Source organism: Ambystoma mexicanum, chromosome 1p (genome assembly GCF_040938575.1).
Source record: "Ambystoma mexicanum isolate Mex_15411 chromosome 1p, UKY_AmexF1_1, whole genome shotgun sequence".
NCBI lineage: Eukaryota > Metazoa > Chordata > Amphibia > Caudata > Ambystomatidae > Ambystoma > Ambystoma mexicanum.
In genome coordinates, this window is record NC_090921.1 from 1,313,579,185 (window position 1) to 1,313,601,394 (window position 22,210).

The window sequence follows — 22,210 nt, forward strand, 5'->3', positions numbered from 1 at the left end:
TCTCCGACGACCTCCAGACACAGCATCATACGCGGGGCCAGACCTCGCCTGCATTCCTGTTGCGGCCCCGCGAGACAAGAGATATGTAAAACTTTACTGATATTCGTCCAATCGGACCCCGCAGTGCATGGACCAGTGTGGGAGGGACCCCAGTTACCCCGCATGACACGTTGGGAGATCCAAGGGAATTCTCGCATGATACCCGGTTCTAAAAAAAACACTAACCGCATGTGGCGCAGCACGCTTCTTGTGCACTGGTACCAATGAGAAAGTCGAGTGCTTGGATAGCAGCATGGTGGAAGGCCATACTAATTATCTTCTTCTTGGCAGGCATTAACGCCGCTTCAGGCGCCCCGAGGCTGCGAGCCCCGACCTCCGAACATTGCCATAAACCATTTGGACACGAACACCAAGCTAAGTGTACCATTCTGTTTTGTGTGATTTATGTTTTACTTTTGAGCAATACAGTCAGCAGTCATTGTTACGCTATGATTTAGTGGGAGTGGATACAGATATTGCATTTATATGTACAAACAGTGAAGGGGCAACTCAGTGCAGTCTACAACTGGGAGCAGAACTTCAGAAGTTACAGGTGTAAACATTGTACAGTATAACTAATTGGCAAAGGGTAAACTCAGTGCTGATGCTTAACTGAGTGCTAGAACTTCAGCCAAAAACAAAGGTGATTTGTGTAAGAGTTGTAATAAGGTACTCAGGACGAGAGCCCTGGAGCATGTTTCCCTTAACTCCCCCTACCTGTCCCAAACCAATCTCCTAATCCTCTATCCGGTGACCCTCTTCTCCCGAAACCTATCCAGTCCAAGGACCCTAACCCTCTTTCCCTCAGGGGGTCGCGGAGGCCTGTGCTTCGTATAAACCAGGCGCCAAGACCGCCTGGGGGAGGTAGGTGTTCGTGCTGCTTCTGCGCTGAGGAACGGGAGAACCTGACAGTAGCGCGAACCCACGTATTGTACAGCGCCTAAGCAGCACGAACACGCCGCAATGGAGGAAATTGCCCAAGTTCTGCATGAACTAAAGGCCGAGTTAGCTGCTACTAGGCAGGACTATGCCACGTTGGCTACTCGGGTCCAGGTTTTAACAGCCCAGGGGAGCCCGCTGCCTCCCAGAAGTTCCACTCCGGTTTAGGTACAGGTGACCACCGAACCCCCTATTCCCCTAGCCAACCCAGAAAGGTACGGCGGCGATCCACAGAAATACTCAGTGTTCCTGACACAGTGTCAGCTGCACTTCCTCACAAAACCCACAATATTCCGCTCTGACCAATCACGCACAGCCTTTGTTATTTCTTACCTCACGGGGGACGCTGCAGCTTGGGCTACCCCTCTAGTGCAAAAAGATGATGCGGTTCTATACGATTGGAGAAGTTTTCAGGAAGAATTTGGAAAAATATTCAATCGAAGGGCAGCTTCACTAATCAGGGACCATGAGTTGCTTACCCTTCGGCAGGGTAATAAAGACTTGATCACTTATGTTACAGCCTTCAACCGTCTGGTGGTGGAGGCGGATTGGCCGCATGAAAAGAGGTTGGCACTCTTCTATCAGGGCTCCGAGAAGAGCTAAAAGATCTCATTGCTCAGGTCGACCCACAACCAGACACCTGTACTCAAATGATCGATCTAGACTTACGCTTGGATCACCATCAGGCTGAGAGGAGGCAAGATAAAAAGAAGTGGGAAACTAAGCCAGGTCCACTGAGATTCGACTACCACAAGCCTGCGGTGACCACGGGAAAAGAGATAGAGTTCCAGACTCTGAACCCATGCAGATAGGGACGGTTCGGGGACCCATCACTAAGGAAGAGAGGGAGAAATGTCGACTAGAAAAACTGTGTATGTACTGTGGTAAGTCAGGACACTTTGTGAAAGTGTGTGAGGCCAAGCCGAAAGGAGCTCCGCCGCAGGGAAACGCCGGTGCTCGCCAGTGAGAGGGACGGATCTGTCGAGTCAAAACACCTGTAACGCCCCACATATGCTAGCCAACGTCACACACACCCTGGAAACTCACATCACTGTGACTGGGATTCTACGCACGTCTCAGAAGGATCATCCAGTGACCCTGATGGTGGACTCTGGAGCTACGGGAAATTTTGTGGACAAGGTATATGCAGAGAAGTTAGGTCTACCCGTGTGTGCCAAAAAGAGTCATGAAGCGGTATGTTCAGTAGATGGGTCACCGTTGAAATCCGGGCCAGTGACGCAGCATACTGGGGAGATGGTGTTGGATATTCAAGGGCACACAGAATGTATTCGGTTCAATGTCATAGCCGCCCCTCAGTTTGGGCTGATATTAAGTCTTCCATGGCTCGCCACCCATAACCCAGCTATCAACTGGACCTGCGGTACGGTACACTTTTCTTCTGGCTTCTGTAACAGCCAGTGCATCAAAGAAAGAGGACGCACAATTAGAGTCCTGGGGGCCACTCAAACGGGAAGCTTGGAAGGCTTGCCTTCGGAGTACCAGGAATACCAAGACGTTTTCAGTAAATCTGCAGCAGAGACCCTACCCCCTCATCGGTCCTTCGATTGCAGAATTGATTTGGAGCCTGGGGCTACACTACCGTGCAGCAGGATTTATGCTCTAACGGAAGCCGAAAACCAACACCTGAAAGACTATATAGAAACCCATCTGCAAAACGGGTTTATTCGCCATTCCACGTCACCGGTTTCCTCACCATTGTTTTTCGTGCCAAAGAAAACCGGAGAGCTCCGGACGTGTATTGATTACCGCGCTATAAACCGCATTACCGTGAAATTTTTTTATCCTCTACCCCTCATACCCGTGCTGTTGGACCAAGTTTGTGGAGCCACCGTCTACACCAAGTTGGACCTGAGAGGGGCCTATCATCTGGTACTGGTGCGTGAAGGAGACGAATGGAAGACTGCTTTCAGAACGAAGTTTGGATTATACGAGTACCAAGTCATGCCATTCGGTCTCTGCATCGCACCCGCTGCCTTTCAACATTTCTTAGATGAAGTCCTTCGTGGCTATTTGGACGTTTTCATTATCGTCTACATAGACGATATTCTGATATACTCCCAGAACATGGAAGAACACGTGCAGCACGTAAAATCTGTTCTACAGCGACTGCGAGAACACCACCTGTACGCAAAAATAGAGAAGTGTTCATTCCATTGTACCATGGTAGAGTTTCTCGGATTCGTTTTGTCTCCAGACGGAGTCAAAATGGATATACGCAAGGTTCAAGTTATCCTGGATTGGCCAGCCCCAAGGAACATCAAAGAAGTGCAATCGGTATTAGGATTCGCAAACTTCTACAGGAGGTTTATTCAAGGGTTTGCCCAAAAGGTGTTAGCCATAACACGACTCCTCAGAAAAGGAACACCTTTCGTGTGGGGCGCGGAAGCCGAGAAAAGTTTCAAGAAGTTAAAGGAGGCCTTCACCTCGGCACCAGTCCTCCTGCACCCGGATCCAACGCAACCATTCCTGGTGGAAACAGATGCCTCCAGTTATGCGCTGGGAGCTGTCCTCTCCCAACGAGATCGATTTGGTCAGCTACACCCAGTGGCATACTATTCCAGAAAACTAAACCCAGCAGAACAAAATTACACCATCGCAGACCGCGAGTTGTTAGCCATCAGGGCCACCTTTGCCGAGTGGAGGCATTACCTCCTAGGAGCACGACATACAGTAACAGTACTAACTGATCACCGCAATCTGCAGTTTTTAAAGTCAGCACGTGCCCTCACCCCGCGCCAGTTGCGATGGGCAATGTATTTTGCGGATTTCGATTTTGTGGTCACATATCGGCCGGGGCAAGAGAACAAGAAAGCCGATATACTATCCAGATATCGAGACCCACCAGCTCTCGTCAACACGGAAACTACTCCCATCGTATCATCGGAAAAGATCATAGGAAGCGTGATTAACACTTTGTTTGAACAAATAAGGAATGGCATAACATCACAAGAATTGTTACGATGGGAAGATCCCAGGAAGGAACACCGAATATTGGATGGCTTACCATACCAAGGGACCATGGTATACATACCAACTCGCAACCTACGCACTAAGGTACTAGAATGGTGCCATGATTCCCCATTGGCAGGGCATCCGGGAGTGAACAAAACTCAAGACTTGATCCAGCGACACTACTGGTGGCCAAATCTTCATAAGGAAGTCCAAGAGTACATTAAGAACTGCGAAGTGTGCTCCCGTAACAAGACAGACCACCAAAAGCCAATGGGGCTACTTAGGCCTTTACCCACTCCAACGCAACCTTGGCATACGATCTCATTGGATTTTGTTGTTGAGTTACCTCCAGATCAAGGATACACTACAATCTTGGTAGTCATTGACTCTTTTTCCAAATTAGCTCATTTCGTCCCAAGTAAAGGGATACCGACCGCTAGTGAGTTTGCGGATCTCTTTTTGCAACACATAGTCCGTCTGCATAGTGTACCACAACACATAGTTTCGGACCGAGGCTCCCAGTTTACGTCTAGATTCTGGCGTTTATTCTGTAAGAAAATAGGCATCAGTTTACAAATGTCCAGTAGCTACCATCCCGAAACAGACGGGCAAACGGAACGCTTGAATCAGACTCTTGAGCAATACCTGCGTTGTTTTGCCCATAGTACTGAAAGAACTTGGGTCGAAACTCTTTGGTTGGCAGAACTCGCATATAACAATGCAAAGCATGTCTCCACTGGTCATTCTCCGTTCTATATAACATACGGCTACAACCCACGTATTCAGCTTACAGTCGCTCATGTCCCCGATGTCTTACCTTCTGTCCAAGCTAGAATGGAACTGTTAGCACAAACATGGAAACAGGCCCATCAGAATTTATTGACTGCTAAAGACTCCAGCAAAAGATACGCAGATAAAAAACGCAGACCCAGCCCAAACTACAAAACAGGTGATAAAGTGTGGCTGTCGACTCGACACTTGCAAATACCAGGGTAACAAAAGTTGAAACCACTGTTCTTAGGACCATTCTGTATCCTGAAAATTGTAAATCCTGTAGCAATGAAACTGCAGTTACCATAGGACGAGAGCCCTGGAGCATGTTTCCCTTAACTCCCCCTACCTGTCCCAAACCAATCTCCTAATCCTCTATCCGGTGACCCTCTTCTCCCGAAACCTATCCAGTCCAAGGACCCTAACCCTCTTTCCCTCAGGGGGTCGCGGAGGCCTGTGCTTCGTATAAACCAGGCGCCAAGACCGCCTGGGGGAGGTAGGTGTTCGTGCTGCTTCTGCGCTGAGGAACGGGAGAACCTGACAGTCGGTCTAGTGTAGATAATCCAAGAACACATGTAGGAAATCTTCAAAATGGCTGGGATTGTCCTCCTCGCTATCATGAGCTGTACTGTTTCAATCTCGAACAGTCCAATTCTCAATCAAACAAATAACTCCATTAGCCTGGTGCAGATGGCATATACTATGGGTGTGTGGGCTGAATCCCACCTGCTCTCTCTTACTGCAATTCACAGGAAGGATTTAGACAGCGGCGCCATTCCCCAAAATGCCAGGGGTAGCAGAAGGGACATCATTCAACCGTTGACCTCTAATGACATCATAGGAAATGATGTCATTTGACCCTACCTCAAGTGACATCATCAAGGCAAGTGATGGCACATGACCTTCATGTGTGTTTAATGCCTGTGTTTCCACCCAGAACATTCAAACACGCACAATCACATTCATACTTATTCCCCCACCAGTCACTCACTCAAACCTTCCATTACATCCACTCTCACTGCATTCTCCACACAGACACACACCCACCCAGAATATTCAAACACACACACTAACACATTTCCTCTCAATCACCCACCCACCACTCACAGACCCACAGCACATGCATACATCTGACACACACTTCAAACATGCAAAATACACATTACATTTAAAAATAAAAAGCCTTATTGCCTGTTTTTCCAGCTTGGGTCCGTCACTCCAGGCTACCCTCGGCTCCTCTGTGCTGCTCACAAACAGGAACCAGGAAGCTGGGAGAGCTACCTGGTTCCTGTATATGAGCTGCGAGGAAGCCAGAGGAGAAGGGGTTGGAGCTGAACGTGGCATGTGACACACGCCACATGTCATGGTCAGCTCACCCTACTGAACGATCCCTTCTCATGCTGCAAGCCCTGGCCTTCTCCCTGAAGGGTGAGGACTGGGCCGTATCCCCCCAGACCTGGTGTTGCGGGGTCCCTGCTACTTCAGTGCCCAGGATCCGCAGGGGTAGCAAGAGAGACCACAGGGGTCCCAGCTGCTGTGAGGAATTCCACCATCCGCATGGTGGGTCTGCGCTCACCTGGGATTTTTTGAAAAAAATGTTATGAAATTGGATGATGGTAGATTAGGAAAGTGCATGCTTTTAAAAAGATAACGCACGTAAAAAATAAAGGAGGATTTCTTTCCCGGAAATGAGACCAACTGAAAAGTAAATGGCGGTGACGAGGAAGAACAGGACTGGAGAAATGCGCTATTCCTCTGTGACTGCCGCAAATGGATTATATCCAAGGTCCTGATAATTGATGCAAAGTTACTGATGACTTTGAGAGACGCCTTGCTTACGAGTGACTTTTCACCAAGTTGCACTATCATTGGTCGATAGGTAAAGCCAAGAGGCACAGTCATGGGCAGGGGAAGGATGACGCTGATTTGGAGACAGCAGGTGGAGAACTGAGCCTGCCTGTTCCTCGGCGCCGAGCTGTCATGGGAACAGATGGTCCCCGCATGGCGCGCTGCTGGTTGGCCAGCTTGCCTAGGGCTCGCAATGGAAAGACACGGAGCTGGTGTGGGAGTGTGGCTGGGGAACAGGCATTATTACCGTGCTCCTGGCACGCGGCTGGGACACTGAGAAGCGCTTCTCGCGTCAGGCCTGTCAGCACGCCTTCAGCGGCCTGCCAAGAGGAGTTAGCCATCTTGTGTGGTAGGCGTCACTGCCTTGGCAGCTCTCCAGGGACGATGATGTCATGGTCTGTTAGCTGGCATGGACCTTGATTACAGCACACTACCGAGCATTAGGGGGTCTGGGTGTCCTCAGGGCCTGCAGGCTTTCTAGGGAATAGTGGACATTTTGTGACAGACTGCCTGGTGCCCGCATAGAGCCAAGGGGGTTGAAGCAGAGACCGTTATGTGTTAGCCCTGAAGCTGGTAAGGCTAGGGCAATAACATTTACGTTACCGATATTGCAGCCATAAAAAATACATTTTTAAAAAAACATGGCTGCAATCATTTCTGCATATTCCTATTAACTCACCCTGCTTTTAGCACTCCTTTAAAGTTAAAGGTACCTGCCGTTGCCTTCTATTTCGTGTGGAGGTAGAGGTGGGAGGAGCCTCCTCTTTTTCGCCTCCCGACTCTGCTTACCCTTGCCTCCTCTCACCTGTTTCCCCATTATTAACTCCTCAGCTCTTAATCGGCTATATTTGGCCTCTCCTCTGTGCCCTCCCCATCTCTCATCCCCTCCACTGGAGCCCCCCTCCCCTTACCAGGAAGGTGATCTTGGAGAATAGGTTCTTTGCTGACAATTTATCATAAAGGTCAGTGCCCTCCTCCTCCTTCTCTGTGTATTCCCCCAGGTGCTCGCTCAGGCATTCTGCTTGCTTACCCTCGTCCCTGCCTCCTATATTTGTCCTAGCTTGCTCGTCGTAGATCTATGGTGTTAACAAGTGAGCTTGGGGTCACCTCAGGAGCAGAGTCCCTCCCATAGTGCACTGTGGTTAGTGAGCTACATGGAAACAGACTGTGCTTGAAATTGAAATACAGAAGTTCAGGTACTCACTATCACAGAGTACCTACGTATTGTTGACAAGTGCTCGACCAATTGGCAGTATTGGCTTCCTGTGGAGAAGTACTGGTGTTAGGTATTTCAAGTTAAAGAAGGCCAGGTACCCACGATTGGCAAGTAGCTGCCCATTTAAAGCACTGGACATTGATTGAATGTTGTGATAGGTTGGGGTAGTGACAGGGATGCCTTTTCTGGCCGAGAGCGCACGTGATATTGAATCAATGTAATGTTATAGGAATGTTTTATTCTTTTCAAAAGCAGACTACAGTATCTGTAAATCAGTGCTATAAGTGGGATGAGAAATCAGTGGGGGCTCTAACAAGGGGTGGGTCTTAAGTGGTGGGCATGGCCTAAGTAGTGCTGGATCTGTATTCCCACCAAAGCCAAATATTCAGCAAATTACTGGGGATTTAACATGTTTTGCTTTGTGTGAGGGGTTGTCCCTAAGGAAGCCACATGGAGGCCTACAGCTGGCTCCAGGCTGTTTTTTTTGTTTGATTACACAGAAGTAGGTTCTGATGGAATTACTAGGCCTTCTTTCGCTAGCTTGTGCTTCTTGGGTTTGGCACTATGGCCGCCTCCTCTCTCAATTCCCTCGGTGCACACCCACCCTTTCTTAGGCGTCCTTTAACATTGGTTAGTGTTATGGCTCCGGGACACTTGCTGTCTGAAGCTTGTTCTTATCGGGTGGTTTCCCTGTGTCGCTGGCTAGCTGACTGCCTAGGGCCCGTGAGTTGTTCCTTTCCCGGCCCGCTTACTGTTCTCGTGGGAATGGTGCCTTGCTCTCGCCCAGTTGGAATCACGCGTGCACAACATCACCTTGCAATTCTACTATGCTCTGCACCCCACCGCTTCTGTCCCTCGGGTGTTACTTTTCACCTTCCTACCTCAACCCCTAGAGATTCATCTTACTCCTACTCTTCTTTCCTTCTTTCTGAATTCCCCCTCTCTCTTTCTCTCTCTACTGTCACCTCTCCTCTCCTACCACATCTCCTCTACTCCTCTGATACAATTTCCACTTCACAACATCCACTCCTTTGCCTACAACCTCTACTACCACACCTCTTACCACTACTGATTTCCACTAGCTCTACTTCTCCACTTCTGCTTTGATATTACTACTACTACCTCCTCTCCTCTACTCCTGCCACTCTCTGCTACCAACTCCCCACTATTAATGGTACCCCTAAATACCACCCCCACTAATACCACTACCACCCACTACCACCTCTCCAGTCACTCATGCACAACTACTTCACAGACTGCTCCAGGGCTTTAAGTCTAGTAAGACATCGAGGGGGGGGGGCTCATTTGGGGACGTGGCTTGTGGGGTGGGCGTGGCCTTAAACACGTACACAAACCATAGTAAGGTACACAAACATTTTATATATTTGTATGCATAGCTTACTATGGTTTGTGTAGTATGCAAGCCATCCTTTATAAACATAGACATATATAACATATTTGCATACTACACAAACCATAGTCAGGTACTCACATACATATATAAATGCTTATATTTATATATTTGTTTGCGTGCCTTACTATAGTTTGTGTACTTCAAGATGGCTTGAAAAGCACATAAACCATAGTAAGGTACTTATATTTTTATGTGTGTACCTTATGGTTTGTGTACTTTCCAAGCCATCTTTGTTAAACATTTCTTTGTTTATAAAAGATGGCTTGAATTGTGCACTTTTTAAGCCATCTTTTATAAACCTCGATATATGTCGTGGAGTCCCCATTTTTGCCGAGCGTTAAAGACGCCTCGGCGACTAGGAGAAACAAAGGCTGTGACTGGCTGGCACTTCTGTTGGGCACTGTAACTTCCTCTGGTGACTCCTTGCGCAAGGGGTCACCAGGGGAAGTTACAGTGACTGACAGAAGTGCCAGCCAGCTACAGCGATGCTGTGGCTGGCTGACACTTCAGCCAGCTTGCCTGGCCTAAGGGCGGGTGCATCTCCCATCGCGGCTGCGGCTGCAACGGGATAATGCATCCTGCCAATGTTGTGGTGGGACGGGGAGTCCCCAGTAGGGCCCCGGCTCAACCCCACTTTTAGGACCGGCCCATTTAAAGCACTGGACTGCTCTCTCCAACCACCTCCACACTCCGGTTCCATGTCATTTCATCGCGGGATGAAACAACAATGGGTTTTTCCCCGTGGATATTTCAGCGAGAAAACTCATCGCTTTTTTTTAATCATTTATTTTTGGGGGGTTTCCCCCCAACCCCACCCCCTTTAATTATTTAACTATTGCCTAACACCCACACTATATCTATATAGTATTTTACCCCCCCTACGAAATTTGATGAGTTTTCTCATTGAAATAACAACAGAGAAAAACACAGCGTCCTTTCATCCCACGATGAAAGGACGTTGTACTAGGATATTCCTGGGACAGTCCAGGAAAATCACCCTCTGTCCGGTGTCCCAGGAGTTTTTTCATTTTTGAAACCCCATCCGGGGTTTGCATGTTTGGGGGGGCTACGGTAATTAAAACCGTAATTATTTTTCACAACACTTTGAGAATTTTGAAGTTGGAGGTTTGGCTCGAATCCCCAACCTCTCAGGTACAAGTCAGAACACTTACTGACTGTGCCAAATAGACTGGCTTGGAAAGTTTTGCATAGCAAGCCATGTAATATCAATTAGAGCTCACGCTCGTTTTGAATTAACATGCCACGATTCACAGACAAAACTGCACAAATGAGATTATATACAGTTTATAGAAAGAAGAAGTGCTGGAAATATGGTTGGGGGTGGTTGTGGGGGCATGTTGGGGGAGTGGCGGTAATTGGTGGGCTGCGATGATGGGGTAGTCCCTCTTTTATGTTGTTGGCCGTCCCGGTTTTTTGTTTTGAAAATCTGGTCACCCTACGTTGTACTTGTACCCACACTCCTTCCCTCCGTCGTCCTCTGGTGTTTTGGTCGTCCTTCTTCCAGCTCCTGACCTCACCTTATTAACCCACATGATGCACTTCCCGTTTCTTCTTTAAAGGACCCCACCCCTCCTAGGATTGGCCACCTCCCCCTAGGCAATCATCTAACCTGACTCCAGGGTTGTGAGAGAGGGGAGGGCCCTATATTTGTTATAAGGCTTTGAAATACCCATTATCAAGGTGAGCATTGCAGATTTTTTAAAGTAAAAAAAAATAACTCACGATCTTCAGTGTTAATGCATTGTTTACATAATTGTCTAAAATGTATTCATTCTGAAGAACCTGTTATTATGTTCAAGTTAAAAACAATCTGCACTGTTCATGTTATAAAATAGAGTAAATGAAGCTATTACATAAAACTACTCAGGACGTTGAGTCTTGTGGTCTGGAGTGCCTGAAGGATACGTTGTGCTGTAAGGACTCCCTGTCCTCTTTCATTGTTGCTGCATCACTGCATTAAACCTCCCAGTGACCGCGGAGCGGGCCGCGGAGTCAGGACGTTGAGTCTTGTGGTCTGGAGTGCCTGGAGGATACGTTGTGCTGTAAGGACTCCCTGTCCTCTTTCTTTGTTGCTGCATCACTGCATTAAACCTCCCAATGACCGCGGAGCGGGCCGTGGAGTCAGGACGTTGAGTCTTGTGGTCTTTGGGCTCTGAGGGCGACGAGGGCCCAGCGACCCTGGCAGATGAACACGCTCTCCACCAACAGGAAATCTGGTAGGTTATTCGATCTACTCTTGTCTATTACACCTTAATCTACCAGATTAACTACCAACGAGCAACTGAGGCTACCGCCTGGAACTTTTGGGAGACTGCAGGGGCTTAGCCCCTTTGATCCCATTTTACGTCCCCCAAGCCAAGATTCTTCCTGACACGAACTGGTGCCACTCCTAATAGCGTGACAATTTTATTAGCCGTATACCGGGACACTGTGGGGGCTCGCCCCTTTGATCCCGACTTTGACTATTCGACATAAACTTCAGTGCAACTGATCTTTACATCAAGAGAAATGACTTCTCAAGTAAATCCATGCATTTCTGCCTCAGAACTTACGACCAACACCAAATTGCGCCCCAACACGAGACAACATGTGAAACAAGATAAACAAACACTTCCTATCATTGCGAATCAATCTTTCCAACCTTCCATAATAGATGCCCTGTTCAAAAAAGAAATGACAAAAAGAAGTTTGCAACAACTCACCTTTGAAGTACCGAGGATGGACTTGCATGAAATAGACATAAAGCCTAGCTCCATCCACACAGAGCATGTGAATTTACTTCAACCAGAAGCCCCCGTAGATGAGGATGAGAATACCCAAGAATTCAGAAGTGCTCCTCCCGATACATCAAGTTGCATGCCGCCTAATGCAGTTCATGAAGGACAAAAAATGTCCGCTTTAGTCCGAGGAAATAACACCACCAACCAACCAATTCAAATTACAAATGATTTGTATACTGATGACGAAGCGCCCCACCACAAAACCAATAGTTCTCTTCCTTTAGCTACTCCATCGAATTCACCCACCACAGCCATTTCTCAGTCTTTGGGAGTAAATTCAATGGAGCGTGACATTGCGATGTCCCAAGGGCTTCAACAAACAGAGAAAGCCATTGAGTCCAACCTGGTCCGACTCTCAAAGACAATGACCACATTGCCAACTAGACCACCCAAAGATGCGGTAGCGAAATCCGACGAATGTCAAACACCAGAATTATCCAAAAGAGAACAAGCAAAACAAGCAAAATTAAGATGGTTACAGTCTTATACGGCCCGCAGTCTTGCTAAATCTATGAAGACAAAAGAGACGCAACAATCTAACTTAAGGGCAGCCCGTCTCTCCCTAGACATCACCGAAATTGAGTCCTTGCTCACAAACATTGAAAAAAGAAAAGAAGTATTTGGAGATCCATACTTACAACGATCAAATAATCACCCTACGACATCCACCCCAGCTGCGAACATATCGCAACACTCAGGCAATCCTTTACAGATGAATGATCCCCTCTGTCACTCTGCAATCACTCAAAAGGACTTACCTGGAAAGAAAAACAAATGCGACCACGAGGATGCTGAGGCCTCCACGTCTGATTGTCAAGAAACCCAGAAGAACGATGCCCCTTCCATAAACTATCCACACGACCAAGAGCCCCTCAATAAATGCTTATGTCTCTCATCGGACGCCCAAACAACTCAGCAGATACCGACTACGATGGTTGATTTACAAAACATCCTTACAACCATCACGACACAAGCAATGATTCCATTTTGAAAACTCTACGAGGCAGCCAATGGTACAATAAAAGATCAAGCTATCCTCCTAGCACTAATACACACCAAACAAATTCACCTTGAAGGATTCGTTAATAATATCGAAAAATGTCTAAATCGGGAAGCAGAGCGCTCCCACCAATGGCAATCAAGATTGTTCGAGATGACAGTGGCTGTAAGAGCTGAGAAAGCTACTCTTACATCGACTCTGATCACACTGATGAAGGCCCAGTCTTTGCATAATCCAAAGCCCCTTCTGGACCCTTTAACAATATTGCATACTTCAAAGAGTACACAGTCCATAACAGACCCACTGGTAATCTCGGGTATTCACCCTCAACCTGCTGTTACAAAATCGCCCCTTCGGCCAATCATACCCAAACCAATAAATTCCTTTGAAATATTCTCTAATAACAAACCTGGCAACCAACTAGCATCCATCAAACAGGTTATCAAACCTAAAAATATACGATCGAAGGGCAAAAAGCAAACAGGCTCTCGAGCCTTTCTAAGGAACTGTAACCTCATGGGAAACTCTGAAACAAAGCCCAACCCAAAAAAGAGTACCACCAACGAGAAAAGAATTATTGAATCTACCTTGCCTATTAACCCTGAACCTCTGATAAGTCCATTACAAGGGCATTCCAACACCCCAGAGGCGGAATTAGAGGATCTACTCAATCTCACCACACATTTGGAGCATGAACTGACAGCTAACAACAATGAATCAATATTGATAACATTGGACGAATACAACAGTGCGCAATCTGATGACTCAGCGAGTATCAATCTCGATTGTGAAACTATCTCAGATTTGGAATCTTGCTACACAGGTGACATCACTGCTACCTCGGATGCCCCTTCAAACTATTCGATCAACACATCAAGTGATGAGTTGATCTATAATGAAACATATACCTCTGAAATGGAAAGAGATATGCAGGAAATACAACAAAAAGAATCAAAGAAGAACCACACTACTGATATCTATAACCTTCCACAATTTATTGACCCGTGGCAAAAAAAAAACAAAATACATCTTGCGAGTAGCTTGTATTGAACATACACGGCCGCAAATCACACTCAATAGAGCTAATCTATTAAGATTATTCCAGGTATTTCCAGAACTAAACTCAATACACTCACAGGAAATCAAGACAGTGAGCTTTGAAGATGATCACTCGCTGGATAAAGTACTGATCGAATTCTATAACCCAGATACCATGAATCGTATCTTACAGATGGCTGTCCTGTTACTTTCATTAGGGTTCGCGTGTACAGTGGATACTAAAGATGCAACAAATGTAACAGAAACGAGCCAGCATCATGCACGTTCACAGAACCAGAACAAGGATCATACCGATGCACACGACGTTACCTATCCTTTTCGTCGAGTGTATGAAGATACGATTCTAAATTCTACAAACAGTCTCGATGCTCGATTATAACCATTACCACAACCAACCACACACACATGGACGTTGTGCTCCTGGAACACAAGAGGATCGTCTCATCTCTTTGAATTATTAGATCCTGTATTAGAATCCTCCCAAATCATATGTCTCCAGGAAACCTGGCTATCCCAGAGACCCGTGTGTGATGGTTACATAACCGCTCTCAACCAAGCCATAAAAGGAATAAGGGGCCGACCATCGGCGGGCCTATTAACACTAATAAAAATATCCCCTTTGTGGAAAGTTATCGAATCTGAAAACATTAACCCATGGACTCAACTTACTATCATAATTATTACGAAAGATGTCCATTCAAATCCGTCAGCTCCAAATCAAATTCAAGCGTTGAATATGATGGCAATTATTAATGCATATTGGAATCCAGTAGCAATAAATGATGCTAACTTTCTGGACGGCGTCTTTCTGACAATCGACAGAACCGCTGTAAAATTCCCCAAAATCAGTTTTATCATCTGTGGAGACCTTAATATACATCTGTATACTGCAGAAGGCGCAAGGAGACAATCACGTTTACTATCAACAAGAGCTCTTCGCTGGTCAAAAGAGATTGGCATGAGGGATCTAGAACTAATAAATCAGCCCTATGATAAACAAAACTGCCTTCTGCCAACTTGGTCATCCAGAAAGACGACTGCAATTATTGATTACATATACCTGTCTTCAGATATAAATAATAAATTATTAGAACTGCAAGTATTCCCTACCATCAAAAGCGACCACTCAATGCTCAAGATCTCAGTGGCAGGAGGAAATGTAACATATGCGGCCCCCCCTCCTACCTTGCTGGAAATAACAGGAGCAACACCCAGATTAAGAATCAGCAATAACCAGTTGGCCGCCATCCCACAGCTCTTTCAACAAACAGAGATGCCAGACGAATTTAAAATAAACTACGACTGGATCCTGATTCTGTATCAAATGAAACAGAGCACTACAGAGAAACCAGTCCACCGTCATTATTATAATCCAGAAATAGTATTAAAAAAAAAAAAACCTTCGACAAAACATTCAGAAGTGGTCAATGGATACCACCGCAAAAAATCTTTAAAAGATTAAGAATGCTAAGCAAGCCTGTAGAAATTGGAATAAAACGAATGCGTTTAAGTTACAACAAGACAACACAGAAGCTATGCTAGCTACACTGCGTAACAAAAATCTGAGTTCCCTCTGGAACCTGCTAAACAGCAATGCAAGACAGCAGCATCTGATGGTAGCCAACGTCACAGAAAATAACTGGATCGCACATTTTACGAATCTCTATAAAGCTCGAAGCCAAAATGAACACCTGGATAAAATCTCCAGCACAAACAAATGGACCATTACCTGGGACAAAGAGCAATTTGTAAAGATGATTAACAATCTAAATGTTCCAGAGCACCTGGTCCTGATGGATTATCTAATGCCGCCTTGAAACGAGATCCAGAGACTTGGGCAAAGCTTCTGGACCACATTCTAACTTTGGTCAACTCACTAAAGGTGCTACCCACCACCTGGTCTAAAGCGGTATTGATACCGATCTATAAAAAGGGCAATAGAGATGATCCCGCCAACTTCAGACGCATTGCCATGTTAGACCCTTTAAGCAAATTATTTGCAAGCTATCTCCTCAAAAAGCTGTCCGCCTGGGCTAAAGCGACCAACCGCTTCGATTGTCGACAAACAGGATTCACTCCAAAAGTGGGGACGAATGTGAACCTGTTCATTCTAAATGTTCTAAAACATGAAGCATTAACATCCAAAACCGCTCTCTACGCTGCCTTCATAGATCTGCATATGGCCTTTGATGCCATAAACAGGAATATCTTGTGGAACAAGCTTGCGAGTTGGAAATGCCCTCCAGAGATATTGGAACCCATTAAGTTACTCTATTCCAATACTACAATTTCGATTAGATTAACGAAAGAAGGAACCACTACTGACTCTATAACAACTTGGCATGGTCTAAAACAGGGCTGCCCTCTGGCAGCAACGTTATATAACTTATATACAGCTGACTATTCTTCAAATATCAAATCACATCTTCTGAATCCACCGAAAATCAACTCAGTTCCGATCGCATATTTGATGTATGCTGATGACATAGTTCTCCTTGATAAGACACCCTCAGGATTAGAAACATACATGAAAGCTAACGAATTACAGATCAATACAAAAAAAAAAACGATGTCATTAACTACTTATCAAAATACAAAGCATCGATATAGGACACCGAATCTCACACTGGATAACAATCTACTGGCCAATGTAACTACCTTCAAATACCTAGGTGTTGTGCTGAACCAACATAAGGCAGAAATAGCCTGGGCAACTACACTGGAGACTAAAACTGAATTGCTAGCCCGACAAGGGGTGATGCTACACAAGCGCTTTGGCAAATTTTCGCTCAAACCAATTGTAGCCTTCTATCGCCAGAAAGTCATCCCTATAATTATTTATGGGAGTGAAGCTATCATTACACCTACCCTCATAAACTGGCAAAAGATCGAAGCTATTTTCTGGCGTAAGATCTTGCATCTCCCCAAGAACTTTCCTATGCCCCAAATTCGCTTCGAGGTAGCATTGCAATCTCTCGCCTCACTAGTTCTTTGGAAGCAGTTAGATTTCCTATGAAAAATCATAAATGGGGAACACATTCCAGCCTTACAAATTCTACATGAAATGCCTCAGGCAATGAATAATACAGTGTTGAAACAGTGGAAGTCACGACTTTTCTTGGCCATGGTAAAAGAAGACATTACTGTCGAAATGCTCATCAAACGGCCACAACGTCCAAAGATTAAGCTGCAACGCAATGATTGGCACAAAACAACAGACGAGAAAACTAGGTATAACATGAACTTGCTTTCTTCATTTTACACACGAGCCCTGAATGAACTTCCACAGTATCTGGCACTCTTTCCTGATCCTACTATCCGGACAATCTTCATGAAACTTCGCTTTAACATCCTGCTGATGCGACAAAGACTAGCCCACATCTGTAAAGTACCAAAAGATTAACAATTCTGTCGATATTGTAAGGATATAGACGCCACAGAATCCCTCAAACATTTAATCATGGTATGCCCTGCACTATCCGCCAAGAGAGCCCTCTACGGAGAAGCATTTAACATTGCCCAGCAACAAGAGGAAGGAGATAACAGATGGCTAAAGCTTCTTGGAGGCAAAAACAAAAAATTAATTTTCACAATCGTCCAATTCCTGGTTGACATTCTAGATTATAACCAAGAACGAAGCATAAATCTAAATCTTGTAAAATAATGATAAATGAAATGTGTATGATAATTTAAATGAAAAGTTTATATATAAACTATATCATTTTAATAAAAAAAAAATAATAAAAAAAAACTATTCTTAAGCGGAAAACCGGGCTGATTAACAGCACAGAATGACCCTCAATGGTGCAATGGGGGCCTGTGTCACAGCAGGCGGGAATTTCAATCGACACCTGGTAATGGTAACCCTCTACTGCGAGGGCTCTGCTTTGTCTGCTGCTGGCCTCATTTAATCACTCAGAGCTTGGTTTAGAGAAAGCGAAGGAGCACTGCAGCATTATAATCTATGCGGCACGTTGCAGTAGCTGAGTAAGAGCGGGCAAAAACGCAATACAGTCACCCCCGTCAATGTGAACTGTATATACGGTACCGAAGCGCACTTCATATTTCAGCCACACGATGGCGATATATGACTTGTTTTAATATTATCTAGTGAAGAACTCCGGTACACCCCTTTTTGGCACCGCCGATTCAGCGCGGGCCGGATTGGCGCGACCGCTTTGGCGCGGCAGCCAGTTTGGCGCACCCATTTTGGCGCAGAAGCCTTTCTGGCGCCGCCGATTTGGCGCGAGGGACGTTTGGACGTGGCTGACATTGCAGCCACGTAGAAACACCCTCACGCCAAATGGAGCTTAATGTGCCTGCCTACATCGCATGTTATAATATCCTAGCACATTCGTTTGGCTTATTAGCACCGAATCGGCGGTGCCAAAAAGTGGTGTACTGTGACCTGGTTCCTCTCCAGTGCACCCCAATGTGGGAGCTGCCCGCCTAGCTTATTGGGAGTTCTTCTGCTGTTGCGTTAGTGTGGAGTGCACCCAGATAATTATGCTTGCCCCCCCCACCAACTCCCTCCTAGCCTGTGCTGCAAAGCTTTCTTTCGCAATGCCACTGCCTCACACGTTAATATAAGTTCTGGCTATTTGTATTGTGGGAGGGGGGATTGGGAGTGGGGTGGCTAAGCCACTCGAGTAGTTTCAGAAGGCGCGTTAACCCGCTGCTCTATTTTGCCAGCAACAGTTTTGAGAAACCTATGTACCCATGTACTCTTCGGAATCCCCACAAGCAAGGAGGTGGGGGCGGGGGTGCCTGCAAGCGATCAGCGCCAGTGCTGCACGGAGCTGATAATTAAACTTGCTGGCGCGCAGACGTGTAACTGTTATCTTGGATCTGTGTCAATTGGGGCACCTGCGCTGCTCTTGTTTTGGGAACCCCAGGAACACACAGCCTTTATGGCACACGTGTAACATTTCTTTGGATCTGTGTTATTTGGGGCACCCGCGTTGCTCTTGTTTTTGGGAACCCCACAAACACACAGCCTTGCACAAGCCGATGCATTGCATAGGCTGGCTGGGTCGGGACGGTGTCAGCTACTGATGCTGCCGACACCACAAACACACAGCCTTTATTGAACCCTGCAGATTGTGTGACAAGCCGATGCATTGCAAAGGCTGGCAGGGTTGCAAAGGCTGGCAGGGTTGGGAAACAAATAATACAGCATTCCTGGCGCCAAAAGGTCCTGCGGCACAACGTCCCGGCGCCGAACTGGGCGTGCCCAAATGTCTCCTGCGCCGAAGTGGAACTCGGCAGAGTGGGCCCGAGGCAAGCCGGCAGGGCCCCACCTCATAAGCGATTTTTTAAAATTTCTTTCATATCGCCGGGGCTGCACTATGTCTAGCCCAGTCCCACTTATAGCCATGATGGCGTGCTGTTGGACATGCTGTGTGGTAAAATCTTGCACCGTTGATGTCTTTGTTGTACCCATTATGAGTAAATGCAACCGAGGTGGAGGGAGCGGCTCGGGTTTGTGTGTTTGTGCATAAAATAAAGTGATCTCACTACGCTCAACACAAAATCCTCTTCACCCGTGTGCTAAACAAGATAAGAATATTTCAGTAACACCGTCTTAAATGAATTTAGAAATGATAAACATGGTGGAAGTAGGGAAGGAGTTATTATAACATCCACTATCTACAGGGACTCCATTCTCATTTGTAAATGAAACAATATAATACAATACAGCTGTATGGATTAAATCAAAGTAGTGCAAATAAAGAACCACACCAGTGCCTTAAGTCGGGCGAGCAATAAAGGGGTTGTGTGGGGGTCTAACAAGGGGGCTTGGCGTAAGTGAGGAGTGGGGCTGATAATTGGCTCCCAACTTTGACACACCGAGGAAGCCGGGCACACTGCTATGAATCCTTTTGGCCGCCTGCTAGGCCGACACACCCTGACCCCTGCAGGCCAGTCTGAGAGGGACAAGGACTGTGATTAAAAAAACAAAAGGATGGGCAGGTTCACCAAAAGGAATGCCAGCAGTGTACCATGTCTCTGGTTTGGATTTTTTGTATGAGATGCTCCCCCCCAGGCAGCCTTTTAACTCAAAACATCTATGTGGTGAAATGGATGCATGCAGGACTGGTGCCTCGGTTCGTGAAGGAGAGGCAGGAGAGGGAGGAGCACTGCTATGATACCTGTTGCTGCTCCCGCTTCTCTATTTTTTTCTAATCAGAAGTGCTGATCCCCACAGGCATCCCTTTAGCCATGCTGCTCTGTTGAGAATTGGATGGCTGAGGGGGTTTGCCCCTCTATTGCTAGTTGGCGTGAGCCCAGCAGAGCACCAACTTGGGAGCACTTTTTGAAAACTCCACAATGTCTAGCCCCGGCACACTTACAGTGTTAAACAAAGTAAGAAATTGGACGTAATACAGATGGATTTGATCTAAGTCACAAGTCACACGTGCCTTTGCTGATGCGCAGAAATCCACTGCGGCCTACTCTGCCCATATGGTAACCAGCCTGCCATTCCCTGTGCCGATCCCAAAATGATGCGCCCCCTGCATACATTACCTCCTCCTCCCTCTTCCTCATCCCAGTCCATAAATTGTGAGGCTTCCGCCTCGTGAGAATCTTCAGCATTTTACCTCCAATCAGCCCCCTGGTAGTAGTGACCCTGGCCTTTCCCATAAGCCGTGGAAGGAAGAAGGACCACCTCCACTAATCCCTAGATCTCTAGAGCCCATCCTTCTGCTTCTCCTTTGGACAATATTCCTTCTTCACAGATTCCTAAGGTTTTTCACCTTCTAAAACCCTTATCTTACTGCACCTTTCAATCTCTCTCTCAACACCTCTTCTTTTACCTCACTTTCAAGCACACAGCCATTCTTCTGATACTAAACAAGCCCACTCTTGACTCCTCAATCCTATCTTATCGCCTATTTTCTCTTCTACATTACCTCTCGAAACCTCTAAGAATGTGCCGTCTATTCTCAACTCTCTCTCTCTTTATCTTGATCATAATTCTCTCCTCCTGGTTCTGCTTTAAATTGGTTCAGTTCCTATCTCTCTGATCATTCTTTTTCGGTTTCGTGGGCTTGTAACCTCTCCTCTCCTGCTCCTCTTCACCATGGGGTCTACCAAGTCTCTGTCCTGGATCCGTTCCTTTTCCCTCTGTACACTGCCCCCCTTGCTCATATTATTAGACCCTTTGGTCGCTCATCACTTTTATGCAGACGACACCCAGATTTTTCTCGAATTCTCTACCTTTTCTGAAGCTATTCATAGTAACGTCTCTGCCTTATGGGGTGAAATAGCCCTAAAATGCCATAACTACAGGCTTGCTCATGAGTATGTGCAAAATGAGGCCTTTGCCCAAACATGAAGGAGCCAATTTAGACATCTAAGCCTAGTGAGGCCTGAAAATGCTCCATTCCACATATGAGGGGAAGACCTTCCAGCGGGTCACCAGCAGTTCCTCGACTCTGCTTCTTAGTTTCAGGATACTTGGATCCATCCTTCGCTCAGTGAGAATGGCAGAGATTGACAAGGAATGGGTGTTTGGGGCCTTCTCTTATACAGAATCTCCTTCGCGCCAAAACGAAGAGGGCCCAATGGGAGATCTGCGCGCGCGCGCGCACACACACACACACACACACACACACACACACACACACACACACACACACGGAATGCAGAAGCCCACGAAAGCTTGACGCTTTGCAGGAAAATGCCTGCCCAAATAAGGACTGACCCGGGTCGGCTCGACCTGGGGAAGGGGCAAGATGGCCAATGGACAGGACAAAGAACCTTGTGGCATGGTAATTTTGGAGACAGGCCATCTAACCGTGCCAAACGTGGTAATCATGGTTAACCTGGCAAGAAAGGGTTAAAAATATGCGAAATGATAAACTGCCTCCAGTCCTGTCCGAGTCACATCTGCACTTCTCCTAAAAAATCCTTCGAGAGTATCTAGGGCCTTTGGAAATTATTTGACCCAAGTGCACTGTAAGGTAAGGTACATTGTACACGTGTTACATGTTGCAGAAAAGTTGCAACATTGGAAAGGACTAAGGAAAACAAAGTCTCCCAGTATTGACTGTCTTAAGGGCATGTGAGTTTCCCCATAAAAAGTGAGCGAAAAGCCCAGAGGAGTGCAGCAGAAGGCTGGTCTCCTCTGGTAAAGTCGGACTATG